This window comes from Mus caroli, unplaced genomic scaffold (genome assembly GCF_978045245.1).
Source record: "Mus caroli unplaced genomic scaffold, Mus_caroli_1 scaffold_1, whole genome shotgun sequence".
NCBI classification, from domain to species: domain Eukaryota; kingdom Metazoa; phylum Chordata; class Mammalia; order Rodentia; family Muridae; genus Mus; species Mus caroli.
The window spans coordinates 82237175-82253563 of NW_028227256.1; the positions used below are offsets into that span (position 1 = coordinate 82237175).

The 16389-nt window shown below is 44.1% G+C and overlaps 1 long non-coding RNA gene across 1 annotated transcript; it reads right to left on the minus strand.

Moving 5' to 3' along the window:
* Nucleotides 1–474: 474 nt before the first annotated feature.
* LOC115030610 (uncharacterized) lies at nucleotides 475–7984 on the minus strand. Its single transcript, XR_003836196.2, has 3 exons — nucleotides 7898–7984; nucleotides 7036–7080; nucleotides 475–674 (listed from the first exon to the last, which is right to left on the minus strand). It is a non-coding gene; the product is annotated as an uncharacterized LOC115030610 (long non-coding RNA).
* Nucleotides 7985–16389: the final 8405 nt, after the last annotated feature.

The window sequence follows — 16389 nt, forward strand, 5'->3', positions numbered from 1 at the left end:
TCTGACATGAAGATGCCCAGGAACCTGGACTTTTAGAAAGCACCGCTTGCTGCCTCAGAAGGTTCCCAGAACTCCACTGGGAACAGATCACGAGCCACTGGGATGAATCACCAACCTAGGGAACTTTGTTGAAAGATTCCTGAGCCTCTCCTGAGATCTACAGATCCAATACAACCTGACCGACATTCATTTATTCAGTTGGGAAAAAAAAATGTTTAGGCTGGGGACAGAGAAGCAGTGGATGCCAACACGGAGAAAGTGAGAACCCCAAATCCAAATCATCTTATAATGACTAGCTCTGTTTGGTTCAAGCACACACATTTAATGGACCAGTTAGAACATTTCTGGTGAACAACAGAAAGTATCCTATAACTGGCTAGACCCAAGAGAGTCATTGTGCCATGGTGACAACACATCCACAGAGCCTGTTCCCTCTGCTTCAGGCATTGTGCTGGGGATATAAGATATCCAGACAGGGTCCCACAGTCCTTATCTTCAAGAACGTTCTCAGAGGAGTAGGAGGGAGGTTCCACTGGTTTAGAAGAACTCAGTGGGGTGAGGCTTTAGGTCCTGAGTGACCAAACTGGCAATGAACATGCGGACAGGGCAGGATCCAGTCCCGAGGGGCATACATCATCTTGAGGAACTTGGTGGTCGGCCAGTGACACACTGTTCTTGGGGAAGCCAGAGAAGCAGTCCATGAGTTTCAGAGTTGTTCTTTTGTTTTTGTTTTCATCGTTTGTGCGTGCGTGCGTGCATGCATGCGTGTGCACACGCGCCCAATCCCCCTTTCCCCAACCTGGCGAGTCTGGATTCCATTAAACCCAGCTTTTCTCTCATTTTAGGACCAGAAACAATACAAGTAAAGGAACACTTAACATCGAACATGCATACACACTGTGGCTCATCAAGATCTGTGGCTGTGGCTTGAATTCCTAAATTTTGGGATCTAGAAACTAAAATGAAAAAAAAAGAAAAAGAAAAAACAAAACAAAACAAAACAAAACAACAACCACCATCTTTAGTCAGAACAGATTGCCCAATGATCAACTGGGTTCACTTGCTGCCTGCAGAGGACCTGGTTTCATTCCCAGCACCCACAGTGAGTCTCTCAGAACCGCTGGTCACTCCAGGTCCAGAGTATCCAAGGCATATCTGGTCTCTTCAGGCACCGTCATACAGGCTCACAAGCCCACTCAAAAACACGTAAGTAATAAAGTATGTAGACAAAAATCCTTAAGGTAATTGTGAGTTGTTGGATGTTAGTTGTTAGATGAGAGTCCCCCTCAGACTCTGTACAGCTGTCATTCTGGACCTTGGATGTTTCCTTGTAAGAGTGACGTGTGCTCGCTCGCCAGGTGGAGTGAGAAAATGGACTAATGGACAGAGCCCAGAGACAGAAAAATAGAGGGAGAAAGTGATTGGACAGAGACTCACGGAAGCCGCACAGAGAGAAACAGAAGGAAACACTAAAGGTGAGTAGCATTCTGTCACCTGGTTGGAACTTTGACTGGCAAGGGAAGGTCAGGGGTGTGAGCTCCAAGCCTGCAGAAGTACAGATGAGTCAGACGAGGCTTCTGGATGCCTCTGCCAAGAGCAGAGGAGAGGAGCCAGAAGAAATATTCTCAGCCCCAGAGGGTTGGGGATGTGAAAGAATTATTAGACTATGAATTCTTAGCATTGTAAAGTTGGAAGCCAAGTCTCTAAACCCCTTTCTTTATGTTTTAATTTGGAAATGCGGAGGCTGCTGATCAGTGCAAAACTAAAAGAGAAAAGAAATATATAGTCATTAAGATTGAGACTACAGCTGGGCAGTGCTGACTCATGCCTTTAATCCCAGCATTAGGGAAGCAGAGACAGGTAGATCTCTTGAGTTCAGGCCAGCCTGGTCTACAGAGTGAGTTCCAGGACAGCCAGAGATACAAGAGAAACCCTGTCTCAAAAAACAAAAGAAATAAATACATAGAAGATAGATAGATAGATAGATAGATAGATAGATAGATAGATAGATAGACCAATAGATAGGCAGGCAGGCAGGCAGACAGGCAGGCAAATAGATGATTTAGACTACAAAGCAGGCCATAGTGGCACACACCTTTAATCCTAGCACTCACAGGAAAAGGCAAACAGATCTCTGACTCTGAGACCAGCCTTGTCAACAGAGTAAGTTCTAGGAAAACCAGGGCTATGCAGAGAGACCCTGTTTCAAAAGCAAAACAAAATGAAACGAAACGAAATTCCAGTAGAATGTTTTAGTGCCTACCTGAACCACAGCTGTAATTTTGTAGACTTTTTGCCTTGTTTTTCCTTATTGGCCTTTGGTTTATTTATTTCAGTTTCCATTTTTTGTGTTCTTGTGAGGAGTTTGTGTGTTTCTTGTTTTACTGTTGTTTTTGTTTGTTTTAAAGAGATAGTAAAAAAAAAAACAGTTGGGTGAGTAGATTAATGGGGAGGAACTGGGTGGAAAGCATGGTCCAAATATATTGTGTGAAATGTTTTCAAAACATATATGTGCATATATACATATAGGTATAGATGAAGATAGATAGATAGATAGATAGATAGATAGCTTTTTTTTTTTCAAGACAGAGTTTCTCTATGTATTCCTGGCTGTCACTCTGTAGACCAGGCTGGCCTCGAACTCAGAAATCTGCCTGCCTCTGCCTCCCAAGTGCTGAGATTAAAGGTGTGTGTCACCATGCCCGATGCAGATAGACAACTTTAAATTATATGTTATCCTGGGCCTTAACATCTCACCAGGCACTATCACAAGTCCTCTGTTCACTTTGAATTATGCCAATTTTGCTGTAAATTTGTTAGGAATGTGAGAATATTGGTATAAACTCATGACTTCAATATTTGAAAGTCTGACTTGGCTCTAAAAATATATTTAATATGTACTGTTTATAAAAGTGGTTTGATTTTTTTTTTTTTGGAGGCCATGTATGATGGCACACCCTTTAATTCCAACCCTCCAGAGGCAGAGACGGGTAGACTTCTGTAAATCCAAGGCCAGTCTAGTCTATACAGTGAGATTCAGGCCAGCCAAGGCTACATCGTGAGACCTGGCCTCAAATAAAAAATTAAACTTTTAAAAGTATTGTATGGCTCAGTGGGTATTTCCAGTCATGCCTAACAATTGAAATCAGTCGTCAAGATTCAGATGAATAGCAGAGAGAAGTGATACCCTAAGGTTGTCCTCTGACCTCCACCCATCTGACTTGGTACCAGCACACCCCAACACATTAAATAAATAGATAAGTGTAACTTTAAAACAACTCTTAAGAAATCGGATCTGCAGAGGTCTAGAGGACTTCTGGTGATCAATGTCAAATGCTTGTGGCTTTTTAGAGGCCATTATAAGAATAAGGAAGGGAGTACAAATATCTAGATAAATAAACTTAGGCAAAACTCATGCAAGTATGATCCAGGGAGTTCATTATTTTCTGGGATGTGAAATATCAATGTATTTCTTAGTGGTAGAGTTTTCCATTATGCGTTACCTTTATGGCAGAATAAATCAAATGTGAAACTGCTTGGTTTTGCATGCAGCTCCACATAGGATTGGAATCAGGGTGCTTAATTTTGCTAAGTAGAAATTCAAAACTGAGTGAAAGTCTTACAGTCGGAAAACCCAGATAATATGAAAATGCAGTGCCAGATATTTTTATCATAAAATAGCTTGGCAAAAGGTGAGCACAGTAGCAAATGAAGGTGATCATAGCATCTGGGAGGTGGAGGCAGGAGGATCAAAAATTCAAAGCCATTCTCAGCTATAGAGCAAGTTCAAGGCCAACTCGGCTACATGAGACCCTATTACAAAATACGAAGCACACGATAGCTCTGCAATTACTCAGGGGTTTATAAATATCTATGATATAATGTGTCCTTTATTTCCACCAAGATTCCTGTAGAGAATTTTGTTAGAGAAATCGGTACTAGAACTTCATTTGAATCGCTGAGTTCGAAACTTAGTTCTTTTAGTGAAATATTAATTGGAAACATTCAGGCTATTAGGGTTAATTTGCTTGGTAATTTTAAACAGGGCACACAATGCTCATTGGTGAATTCATTGGGATTTTCTGTTGTTGGCTTGTTGTTTCAGTGCCTCGTCTCGTTATAATCTAGCTTTGCACTCTGGGGTGATTTATGGTGTAATTATCATAAAGTAAGTCTGGGCCAATCCACACCGGTGACCAACTGGGATATAAAACCCGACTGTAACTTTAATGAAGATGCTACACTGTTAGTACTTTATACTCCATGAAAGTAATTTTTACCTCTTTTAATTTGTAGCTCGTTTCTTGAACAGTCATTCTGTCTCTAGGCGGATTTCAGAAATGGCTGGGAATTTGTTGTAACGACCCTAGGGATAGTGGAAAATGTGTAGTCGGTGTAGGATGGTTATGGTTGGGGGCTCTGGGCTTTGTGGAAGTTGTGCTGACATTGAACATATAACTTCCCAGCCTGATTGAAATCAAGTTTCCTTTTGAAGGCTTTGTTCGGGCCACCTCCAGCATACTCTCTGTACCTTGCATACTGTAACGTACTGTCTCCTCGGACACTGTGACAATACAAATAACATCTTCTGCATTGGGCCTAAAATAGCTGGAGACATTGCGGTTCCTTCTTATGCCCTGCTGGCAAGGACAGGCTAATGCCAAGTCCTCTGTATCCTCACTGCGTCAGGCCAGGCATGAGTCATTCATTGCATGTTGACTTCCCAGCCCAGGCCTGGACTAGAGCCTGCCTGCACCTCCAGGTAGGTCTGAACAATCTTTTCTGGAAGCGTCAGGGCTAAATCACAGAAGCTGGCAGCTTCCCTGGGCTCTCTTCCACTATAGCTTAATCATGAGGTGGCTGGACTCCAAGCCACAGCTGCCGATTGAGCACCGAGGCATGATGTCTCCCTCCCATTCCCTGCGCGGCCCTGATCCCTGGACCACCTTCTTTTAGAAGGTGGGTCGCTGTGTATGGCAGCAGAGGTCAGGTGTGCCTGTCGTGGGGCTTCTCCCACTTGGAAGACTCAACTCATTGTCTCTCAGGTTTTCTTCTCAGTGGGGAATAAACTGAGCGGAAGATGCGGGCTAATGAAGGCTTGCCTCCCTTTGCTTTCCTGACTAGCCCAGCAAGCACTGTTTGGCACAGACTGGTGCGCTGTCTGTTTACGTCTATGCGCTGTGCGCTTCATCATGCTCTGTCATCACGCTCTCTCTCATGTACATTCGTCTGTCTGTATTCATTTCCCTAAAACATACCCTCAACAAATGGACAGACTACTTGTACCACAAACACAAGGTTTGTTTGTTTGTTTGTTTGTTTTTGTTTTTGTTTTTCTTTTTTTTTTCTTTCTTTTTTTTTTTTTTTTGGTTTTTCGAGACAGGGTTTCTCTGTAGCCCTGGCTGTCCTGGAACTCACTTGGTAGACCAGGCTGGCCTCGAACTCAGAAATCCACCTGCCTCTGCCTCCCAAGTGCTGGGATTAAAGGCGTGAGCCACCACGCCCGGCTGTTTTTGTTTTTCAAGAAATGGTTTCCTCTATTCCTATCTTAATTTTTTGAGACAGGGTGTCTCACCAAATCCTGAGCTCATTGACTAGGTTTAAATCAGACAGTCAGCGAGACCCGGGACCCTCCTGCTTCTGCTTCCCAGCTCGAGGACTGCAGGCATGCACCACTGTGCCCAACTTAAAAGATAGTTTATGAGCTCAACCTACAGAATAAGGACTAGGAAGACAGCACTAACTGCGCACTGGAGAGACTGAAAGCCCAGCAACTTCTCAGTCTGGGAGGTTAGATGCCTCGACAGCCCTGCTCCCTGAAGAGTAGCTGGCATAGAGTCTTCATGGGAAGGCTGAAGAAGCTGGTATCTGGCACCAGCTGAAGAGAGCAGCGGCAGCGGCGGCAGTGGCAGCGGCAGCAGCAGGGATAAACATGCGCACTCTGGAAGCTGTAATGGCAAGCGATGCACACTGCTTTTTCCTCAGAACTCTATAGCAGAGCCGCCCACTGGAAGGTGCCTCCTGCGTTGAGAGTTGGTCTCCCCTTCAGTCATTCCTCCCTGGAGGTACCCTTCAGACACGCCCAGAGATGTATATTCTTGTCATTCTAAATTCCTTTGACAATCAAGACCAACCTGCATGCCTATGTTAGCTCCCTGCTGCTGTGACAAAATATTTGAGAAAAGTCAATGTAAAAAGAGGAAAGGCTTATTGGAGTTCTGACCTCAGTGACCGAATTTCCTTCCCACTAGGTCCCACTTTCGGGTTTTTTTTTGGGGGGGGGAGATGGGGTCCAAGACAGGGTTTCTTTGTATCACTCTAGCTATCTTGGAACTCACTTTGTAGGCCAGGCTGGCCTCGAACTCAGAAATCCACCTGCCTCTGCCTCCCAAGGGCTGGGATTAAAGGCATGTGCCACCATGCCCGGCTTAGGTCCCACTTTCTACAGATTCCACCACCTCCTAATAATGTCACAGGCTGATGGCCAAGCTTTTCAAATCTGGATCTGTACATTTAAGATCAAAACTGTAACAATGAGCAAACTATGCAAATGGGCCAACATCTAAGAGAACCAAGATACATTGTTCTGCTTAATAGTAATCAAAACTCATCCCTGAGACCCAGAGCAGAAAACATCCAGCTATCTGTGGAGCCGTGATCTGTCACAATAGATGATAGGGTGTTGGGGAGATCTTTGAACACTGTACCCCAATAGTATGGAGCAACAGGTAGCACAGTTGAGTCTTGACTCTGAGGCGCCTCAATGCCACCAAGAGAGAACCCACAGATTTCTTTGACGGCCACCTGTATCTCTTGATGGACATCTGGATGCTGCTGGTGTCTCCTAACCAGAGACTCTTGGCCTCATCCTGACTTAGACACTTGGATGTGAAGCATCACCTGACTTCTTGCAACCAACATCATCCAAGGTAGGTATGCTCTACCCTGGTTATACCAGGATAGCTAAGTAGTCATAGCCATCTTCTGAAGGTCAGCTCTTCCATCCAAAGCAATTGGGGGGGGGCGGGGACTTACCAGAGTAATTAGCCAGTGTATAACCATGCCAGCAGGTATCAGCGCCTTTGTAAAGAAAGAAAACAGAGAACTTTGCCTAAGTCTTAACTGTCTAGAATCAGAGAGGAGGAGCCCAAGATAGGAGAAGGCCATTGGAAGGGAAACTAGCAGCCTGATAGACTGCACATGCATCAATCCCATGTAGGTACTTAGATCCTGACACTCAGATGCAGGGGAATCTCCGAGTTCAAAGCCAGCTCGATCTACATAGCCAGTTCCAGGCCACTCAGCTGTTTTGAAACAGCTTACTGTTGGCTCAAAACAACAACAGGGGGTTGGAGAGATGGCGCAAAGGTTAAGAGCACTGGCTGCTCTTCCTAAAGGACCTGGGTTTGATTCCCAGCTCCCACATAGCAGCTCAGAACTGTCAGCAACTCCAGTCCCAGCGGGATCAGACACCCTCGCACAGATATACATACATGCAAAAGTGGGCAATGCACATTAATTAAATAAAAACTATTAACGACAACAATAACAACTCAGAGCCATCATTTTTCTCACCACTGTCCAGAACCTTGTCTTGGTACCCTAATCAGGCCCATCACAGTAAGAGATTGTCACTCACTGGTAAAAATTTTCAATTCATAACATCAGCACAGAGGATTCGGTCTATGAATAAAACTGAACTTCTGAGACCAGACAGCTCAGGCGTGGACCTGTAGGTCAGTGAAGAGGCCCTTCCAGACACACTTGGGCCAAAACATGCTGTGGAACTCCTCCTGAAGCCCAGACTCTGTCTTAGTTAAGGTCTCCATTGCTGTTAAGAGACATCATGACTACAGCCACTCTTGTAAATGCAAACATTTAACTGGGGCTGCCTTACAGTTTTGGAGGTTCAGTTCATTATCGTCATGGCAGGAAGCGTGGTGGCACACAGGCAGACATGGTGCTGAAGGAGCTGAGAGTTTTACACCTTGATTTGAAGGCAGCAGAAGTCTGTCCCACACTGGGTGGAGCTTGAACATGAGCCCTCAAAGCCTGTCCCCCACAGTGACATACTTCCTCCAACAAGGCCACACCTCCTAATAGTGCTAATTTTTAGCCAAACATTCAAACATATTAATCTATGGTGGCCAAACCTATTCAAGCCACCACAGGCTCATTTCCAGCTACCTGTTTATCGAGGCAGAGTTCTAAGTCACCAACTCTCTGGTGGCCTTGGTTAGCATCCCAGCCCTAAAGTCATAGTCCACGGCTTAGTGTGGGCTAATCTGCCTCTTTTTCTTAAAATAATAAGTGACTTGGGTTCCTGGGAGCTTCCACCACTGTCAGATACTGCTCCTCTTCAGCCAGAATTCACTCTGCTCAACCCTTGCCTGCAATGCCCTAGTTATTAACTTTTGAGAAAATATTTTCAATATCACCCCTGGCAACATGACACACAATCAGCATGAGCCATTCCCCTACCCATCCCTGCCCAGTTTTCCTGCTCTGTCACTCTTTTATGGTCCAGAAAATATTTCCCACACTGAGTTCAAAGTCCCAGTCGCCATGACCAGCCCTGTGCTAGGCCCAAGGACACCACACAGGCTACCCAAGGGTGCTAGGGATTTTCAAGGCTTCCTGGGACCTAGCTCCAAATATGCTTATATGCCCACGAGGAGACAGATGACAGCACACTTGCAGATGGCATCCCCTTTTGCTCACTGCTTTGAAAATTCTTGACTGCACACATTCTGTCCCCTGGGGCCTTCTTTGCCAGCTCCCACTGCCCTTCCAAGAAAAACAAGGCAGTGGAGTCAGGCTAAAGTCTTACATGTCTTTTTATTTATATTCATTTGGTTCTCTGAGGCCTCCATACCTCTAGTTTCTAAGCCTCCTCAAGGCTCACCCTAGTTCTTCATGCTAGTCATTAGGACCCTCGAGTGACTTCCACTCCTATCTAGCTCTGCTTCTGCATGGCCTTCTGCCCAGTGCCTGTCCCAGCTAGACTTCTGAGGCCCAGATATGACTTCCTCCTCCTAACAGAAGAATAGTTGTGGGTTTTAACGCCATTTCAGGTCAAAGGAATCTCAGACCCCCAGCAGAATATAGAGAAGTTCTTTTCTCCCTTTTATGTGTGGGATCTCTGTACATACAGGTTCATTCGTGTGAACACTTACAGGAGATGTACATTCATATATGTGCAAAATTGTGTTAAGGCTAGACATCCACATTGGACATCCTCCTCCAACTGTTTTGTTTTGGTTAGTCAGGGTGTGGAGGCTTGAAAGAAAATGGTCCCCATTGACCTTTAGGGAGTGGCACAATTAGGAGGTGTGGCCTTGTTGGAGTGGGTGTGGCTTTGTTGGAGAAGGGTGGGGGGGGAGGTTGGTGGAGGGAGGTTTGAGAGTCAGAAGCTCACGCCAGGCTCAATGTCACACTATTCCTTCCTGCTGCCTGCTGATCCAGATGTAGCACTCTCAGCTACTTCTTCAGCACCATGTCTGCCTGGATGCAGTCATGCTCCCTGCCGTAAATGAAAATAGACTGAACCTCTGAACAGTAAGGTAGCCCCAATTAAACATTTACCTTTATAAGAGTTGCTGTGATCATGATGTCTCTTCACAGCAATAGAATACTGACTAAGACACAGGGTCTCGGGCTGGTGAGATGGCTCAGTGGGTAAGAGCACCCGACTGCTCTTCCGAAGGTCCAAAGTTCAAATTCCAGCAACCACATGGTGGCTCACAACCATCCGCAACGAGATCTGGCGCCCTCTTCTGGAGTGTCTGAAGACAGCTACAGTGTACTTACATATAATAAATAAATCTTTAAAAAAAAAAGACACAGGGTCTCATATAGGTACAACTAGTCTCAAACTTGCTATATTCAAGGATAAGCTTGAACTGCTGATCCTCCTGCCTCTGCCTCCTAAGTGCTGGGATTATAGGCATCCACCATAAAGTTTTGTGTAGTACTAGGCATCAAACCCAGTGTTTCATACGTGCTAAGCGAGCTCCCTAACCATTTGGCTAGACTGGCTGGCCTCTGGGATCCTCCTGTCTCTGCCTCTCCAGCGCTGTGATGGCAGGTGTGCATCAACATGCTCCCGTTTTTCTAGTGTGGATCCCGAGGATCCAGCGCCAGCCACTCAGACTTGTACAGCCAGCACTTTGCCCGTCGAGCCATCTCCATAGCACCAGCACCTTCCTTCTCTGGTCTGTTTGACCCTGGGATGGTGAAGGGACTATGGTCCATAGAGTCAACCACAGGATGACTAAAAAGAACTCTAGGGAACAGATGGTTCACTCCAGCAAGATTGTCAGGCTGATGTGGTGGCACACATCTTTAATCCCAACACTCAGGAGTCAGAGGCAGGAGGATCTCTGAGTTTGAGGCCAGCCTGGTGTACAAAGTGAGTTCCAGGACTGCAAGGACTGCACAGAGAAACCTTGTGTTTAAAAAATAACAGTCCTCAATGGCATTGTTATGGCCAAAATCAGGTGATAATTCAGGAGGTAGTTTTATTCAGGCTGGGATGATCAGACACGATTCTCTCTCTCTCTCTCTCTCTCTCTCTCTCTCTCTCTCTCTCTCTCTCTCTCTCTCTCTCTTTTGGCTTTTCAAGGCAGGGTTTCTCTGTATAGCCCTGGCTGTCCTGGAACTCACTTTGTAGACCAGGCTGGCCTCAAACTCAGAAATCCGCCTGCCTCTGCCTCCCGAGTGCTGAGACTAAAGGTGTGTGCCACCACGCCTGGCTCAGACACCATTCTTTATTGAGGAATATGTCAAAGAGAAGCTGGGGTTTGTAGAAGCAAGTCTTAGAAAGGCACCATCCCTTCAGGCTACAGGAGTCACAAGGAAGGATGGAAATGGGGTTTCTGAGGAGAACCATGAGATCTGTATGACCCTTTGTAGTCAGCTCATCATTTCTGAAATATTCAGGACCCAAGGCATTCCATCACCTGAACTTGTATAAGACTCCTAGAAAGCACTACACTGAAATGCTCAACTTCTGTTCAAGGTGAGTTGCCTTCCATCAGTGAACATCTCCAGTGAACATAAGCCTCCTGCGTGACTTCATGGCCTGAGTTGAGTCTGTGTATTTGATTTCAGTTCTGAGGACTGAACTTGCAATCTTGAAACATGCCATCCTCCCGTCCCAGCTTCCCAAGTGCTGACATTACAATTATGCACTACAACACCCAGTTCTCTTTCTTGTTGCCGTGTCTCCTTTAAAGACCAGTTGAACCATCTGTTGAGAAGTGAGTTGTTTTCAGGTCTTTGAGATGAATGCCTATCTGGGAGAGATGTCTCTTACTATAATCCTAGAAATTGGGACACTGGGGCAGGAGGGACATTATGAGTTTGACACTACCCTGGGCTAGACACAGTCTCAAAAAAAAAAAAAAACCCACATAATAAAATAAATAAAAGATAAATGCCTGAGATAGAGAAGTAATAATACAAAGGGTTGATTACAAGCTGGTGTGATGGCTCTGAGGAGAAAAGTAGTTTCTATGCAAGCCTGGATGCCTGAGTTCAATTCCTGGGACCTACAGTAGAAAGAGAACTGACACCCAAAAGTTGTCTTCTAACCTTCCCACCTGTACCATGGTGCATGCACACACACACACACACACACACACACACACACACACACACACACAAAATTTTACTAAAAAATAAAATTTTAAAAGAGATACTTTACAATAAAACTCCTTTAGTTGGACCCTGAAAATTAGTTCCGTGGAGTTCAATATCAGCAGAAATAAAAATATCCCAGTAGCATTCCTTGTGTTCCCTAAAGCTGAGAGATGATGTTCTTGATGGTGTCCCTGGTCCGGCTTCTTCTATATGAGGACTTAAATGACCTGAGGCTTTGTCTAGACTCCTTAGTGGAACAAACAGTGACTTGTCCAGGGACAATTCTTACTTGACATTCATGGTCTGCTGAGGTGTTAACCCTAGACTAAAGTTTCTATTGGCACAACCTCCATGGTTCTGGGACATAGGTCAGCTGCAAGGCAACCTAAACTCTTGCTAGGGATCTAGGTTTTAATTCCTGAAGATGCCAGTCTAGGCTGATTGTGGGGAAAGTAAATATTAAGTTAGTGAAGTATAAAAGAAAACTGGAGAGATGGACAATTTGTGCAAGAAAAAAAAGATATAGTCCTTTCTTTTCTTTTTTCTTTTTAATGTGCTTATTTTATTTATATGAGTACACTGTAGCTGTCTTCAGGCACACAAGAAGAAGGCATCAGATCCCATTACAGATGGTCGTGAGCCACTGTGTATTGCTGGGAATTGAACTCAGGACCTCTGGAAGAGCAGTCAGTACTTTTTTTTTTTTTTTTTTTGGTTTTTTGAGACAGGGTTTCTCTGTATAGCCCTGGCTGTCCTGGAACTCACTTTGTAGACCAGGCTGGCCTCAAACTCAGAAATCCACCTGCCTCTGCCTCCCGAGTGCTGGGATTAAAGGCATGTGCCACCACCGCCCGGCTCCAAAGCTCTTTATGTAGTTGAGGATGAAGCCAAACTCCTAATCCGTCCTTCTGCTTCCCACATGCTCAGATTATAATTCATAATTAATATGCCCAGTTACTGAAAGGCTCTTGAGGTCTGAAAGCCAACCAATGAGTTGACATCAGATTCATTTCCAGAACCTATACATTTGAACACATTTGCCAGGAATACACCTTCCTAAGTCTCCTATAAGGCTAGGGGCTCTATAAGCTCTATGTACCAAGTTAATTTTACCAGGGTAACATTAAGCATTGGGTCTATAAAGCCAACCTCAGTTGCTTAAAAATGTTTGGTCATTTCTGACTCAATGGTGTCATTCTCAAATATTATGATCCAGTCTCGGTCTCAAGGGCATAACCATTGTCACAAAGCCTGTCCTGTCCACAAGGATGGCAGATCGTATCAAAGCCACACAAATTACTATGTTGCTATGAAATTAAGACTATTCAATGAGAGTAGTCAAATTTTGGAGGTCAGGGAATATCTATTTAGATATTCATAAATGGTTCACTTAACCAGAGCATGGAGTGCCAAATTGTTATGTTACAGGTTGTTTAAGAGAAAAGAGAAACCAGTTCCTTACAAAGCCAGGAAGTAAACCAATTTAAATATCACCAATATGTCAACCAGAGCCAATCATTATGACTCACTCTAATTTCTGTGGCCTTGACAAAACACCCTGACCCTGAAACAACGCAGGGGAAGAAGACTTTATTTCAGTGTACAGTTACAGGTGACTATCTATGATTATAGGTAAACCAAGACAAGAACTCCAGTGGCTAGTCACATCACATCTCTGATGGCTGTTCTTGGTGCTAACCTGACTACATCTGCAATTAACTACAATCCAAAAACTGAGTGCAAACCCATGAAGAATTTTTGCTGAGTTTGAACATGCCTTTAATCCGGATTGAATGGGGGTGGGGCGAGGAGAGAAGACACACCTTCTGAGCCACACCCTCTGCTAGCAGCCTATATTTTGTTCTTTGCTTGTTCACACCTTGTTAGCAAGTCCATTCTTCACTGGCATTACAGTCTACTTCTTCAGGATTCCAGTGTCTACTGAAGACCAGCGGAGGCATCCAGCCTTGTGGGCTGAGAAACTTCTGGATTCTTGGATTTTCTGCTCATAGCCAGCCATTGTTAGATTAGCTGGACCACAGCAAAACCCTATATATATATTTACACACACACATTCTCTTTAAGTTCTGTTACTCTAGAACTCTGGCTAATACGACAATCATAGTCAATAGCAGAGAGCAATGAATGCAGGCATGCTTCTTGCTTGCCTGCTTGCTGACTTTGTCCACTATTGCACATTTCAGAGTTCCATCTAAAGAATGGTGCTACCTTCAGTGGGCTGGGTTAATTAACAATCAAGACAACCCTCCCACAGGCCAATCTGTATTCAGACAATTTTTCACTTGAGGTTTTCCTTTCAGGGACTCTAGACTATGGCAAGCTGACACCTAAAACTAACTACACTTACCTCATCAGCTCATTTAGTTTAAGGTAAAGATCTCTTTAAAAATTGGTTCTCTCTCTGTATAGCTCTGGTAGAAGCAGAGTTCACCAGCACATGACTCTGAGACAGCTTTTCTTTATGGAAGATGAAACACTATGGTCTGTAGTTGATTTCAGAACTGTTCAGGGAAGCTACAGAGTAAAATTAAAAACTATCTGTAGATGGCAAAATAAAATGGCTGTGTTTAACCTGTTATTGATAATTTTAAAATGAGAAATATCCTCTGGGAGTTTATAACCAAACCTTGCTCCACTGATGAAGAAATGTGGCTATGTACTGTGGCATGAAAATCAAAAGACTAAAGTCGCCGGGCGTGGTGGCGCACGCCTTTAGTCCCAGCACTCGGGAGGCAGAGGCAGGCGGATCTCTGAGTTCGAGGCCAGCCTGGTCTACAAAGTGAGTTCCAGGACAGCCAGGGCTACACAGAGAAACCCTAAAGAAAGACTAAAGTCTTTCTTAAAGTTTTAAAGCTGGTTCAATGGCTCAGCAGGTAAAGGCAGCTGCCACTAAGCCAACTACCTGAGTTCAATTCCCAGCACCCAACAAGATGGAAGGAGGGAGCAGACACTTACAAATTGTCCTTTGACCTCCACCTCTGTGCTGTTGAACATGTTCCTGCTCTCTACCACCCCATAACCACATGTATACACACACAATAAATAAATAGGACATGATAGTGCACGCCTTCAGTCTTAGCACTCAAGAGTCAGAGCAGGAGGATCTTCATGAGTTCAAGGACAGCCCAGTTTACTTAGTGAATTTCAGGTCAGCCAGGGCTACACAGTGAAATTTTATCTCAAAAATGAGTAAGTAAGAAAAATGTTATAAATGTTTTAGACAAAAAAAAAAAATCACAGTAAACATAGGAGAAAAGCCTTATTTCTAAAGACAAACAACAAATATTAGTTCTCATTTGTTAAAATGAACGAACACAATCTTTACAGAGGAAAATGTTTGTCTTAGTTAGGGTTTGATTGTTGTGAAGACATACCATGACCAAGGCAAGTCTTATAAGGACAACATTTAATTGGGGCTGGCTTACAGGTTCAGTGATTCAGTCCATTATCATCAAAGCAGGAGCATGGCAGCTTCCAGGCAGCTAGGAGGAAGATCTCTCAAAGCCCACCCCCACAGAGATACAATACACTTCCTCCAGCAAGGCCACACCTCCAAATAGTGCCACTTCCTGGGCCAATCATATTCAAGCCACTGCAATGTTCACATATAACATACAGAAGTGCTGTGATCAGACCAAATATATTGTGAGAATAAACTAAGCACATATAGAGAACATCAAGAAAAGAGATTCTATGGATTTGGAGTATGTCCTAACCATAGCATTCTATAGGTAAGTGATACTAGTTCCCAACTGAAAACAAATAGTTTAGTAGTAAGAAATGCTAGATTAAAATAAATTGTATTAAATCACCATTTTAAGGAACAGTGAAAACTGCAATCATAACATCATGCTGTGGTTGTCTAATATCAGGAAAAACAATAAATAAACCTATCATGAGTTCAATGTCATGTCTTATATCTGTAATATCAAGAGTCAGGAGGCTGAGGCAGGAGGATTGTTGTGAGTTTGAGGCCACTGTGGGCTACATATTGATTTCCAGGCAGCCTGGGCTAGAGGGAGAGCCCATTTCAAAACAATATAAAAACAAACAAACTAAAAACTAAAGCTATATCATGGACAATGAAGATATTTTTTAAAAATATTTTTATTAGGTATTTTCCTCATTTACATTTCTAATGCTATCCCAAAAGTCCCCCATGCCCTCACCCCCACTCCCCTACCCACTCACTCCCACTTTTTGGCCCTGGCGTTCCCCTGTACTGGGGCATATAAAGTTTGCAAGTCCAATGGGCCTCTCTTTCCAGTGATGGCCGACTAGGCCATCTTTCGATACATATGCAGCTAGAGTCAAGAGCTCCGGGGTACTGGTTAGTTCATAATGTTGTTCCACCTATAGGGTTGCAGATCCCTTTAGCTCCTTGGGTACTTTCTCTAGCTCCTCCATTGGGGGCCCTGTGATTCATTCAATAGCTGACTGTGAGCATCCATTTATGTGTTTGCTAGGCCCCGGCATAGTCTCACAAGAGACAGCTATATCAGGGTCCTTTCAGCAAAATCTTGCCTAGTGTATGCAATGGTGTCATCGTTTGGAGGCTGATTATGGGACGCATCCCTGGATATGGCAGTCTCTAGATGGTCCATCCTTTTGTCTCAGCTCCAAACTTTGTCTCTGTAACTCCTTCCATGGGTGTTTTGTTCCCTATTCTAAGAAGGGGCAAAGTGTCCACACTTTGGTCTTTGTTCTTCTTGAATTTCATGTGTT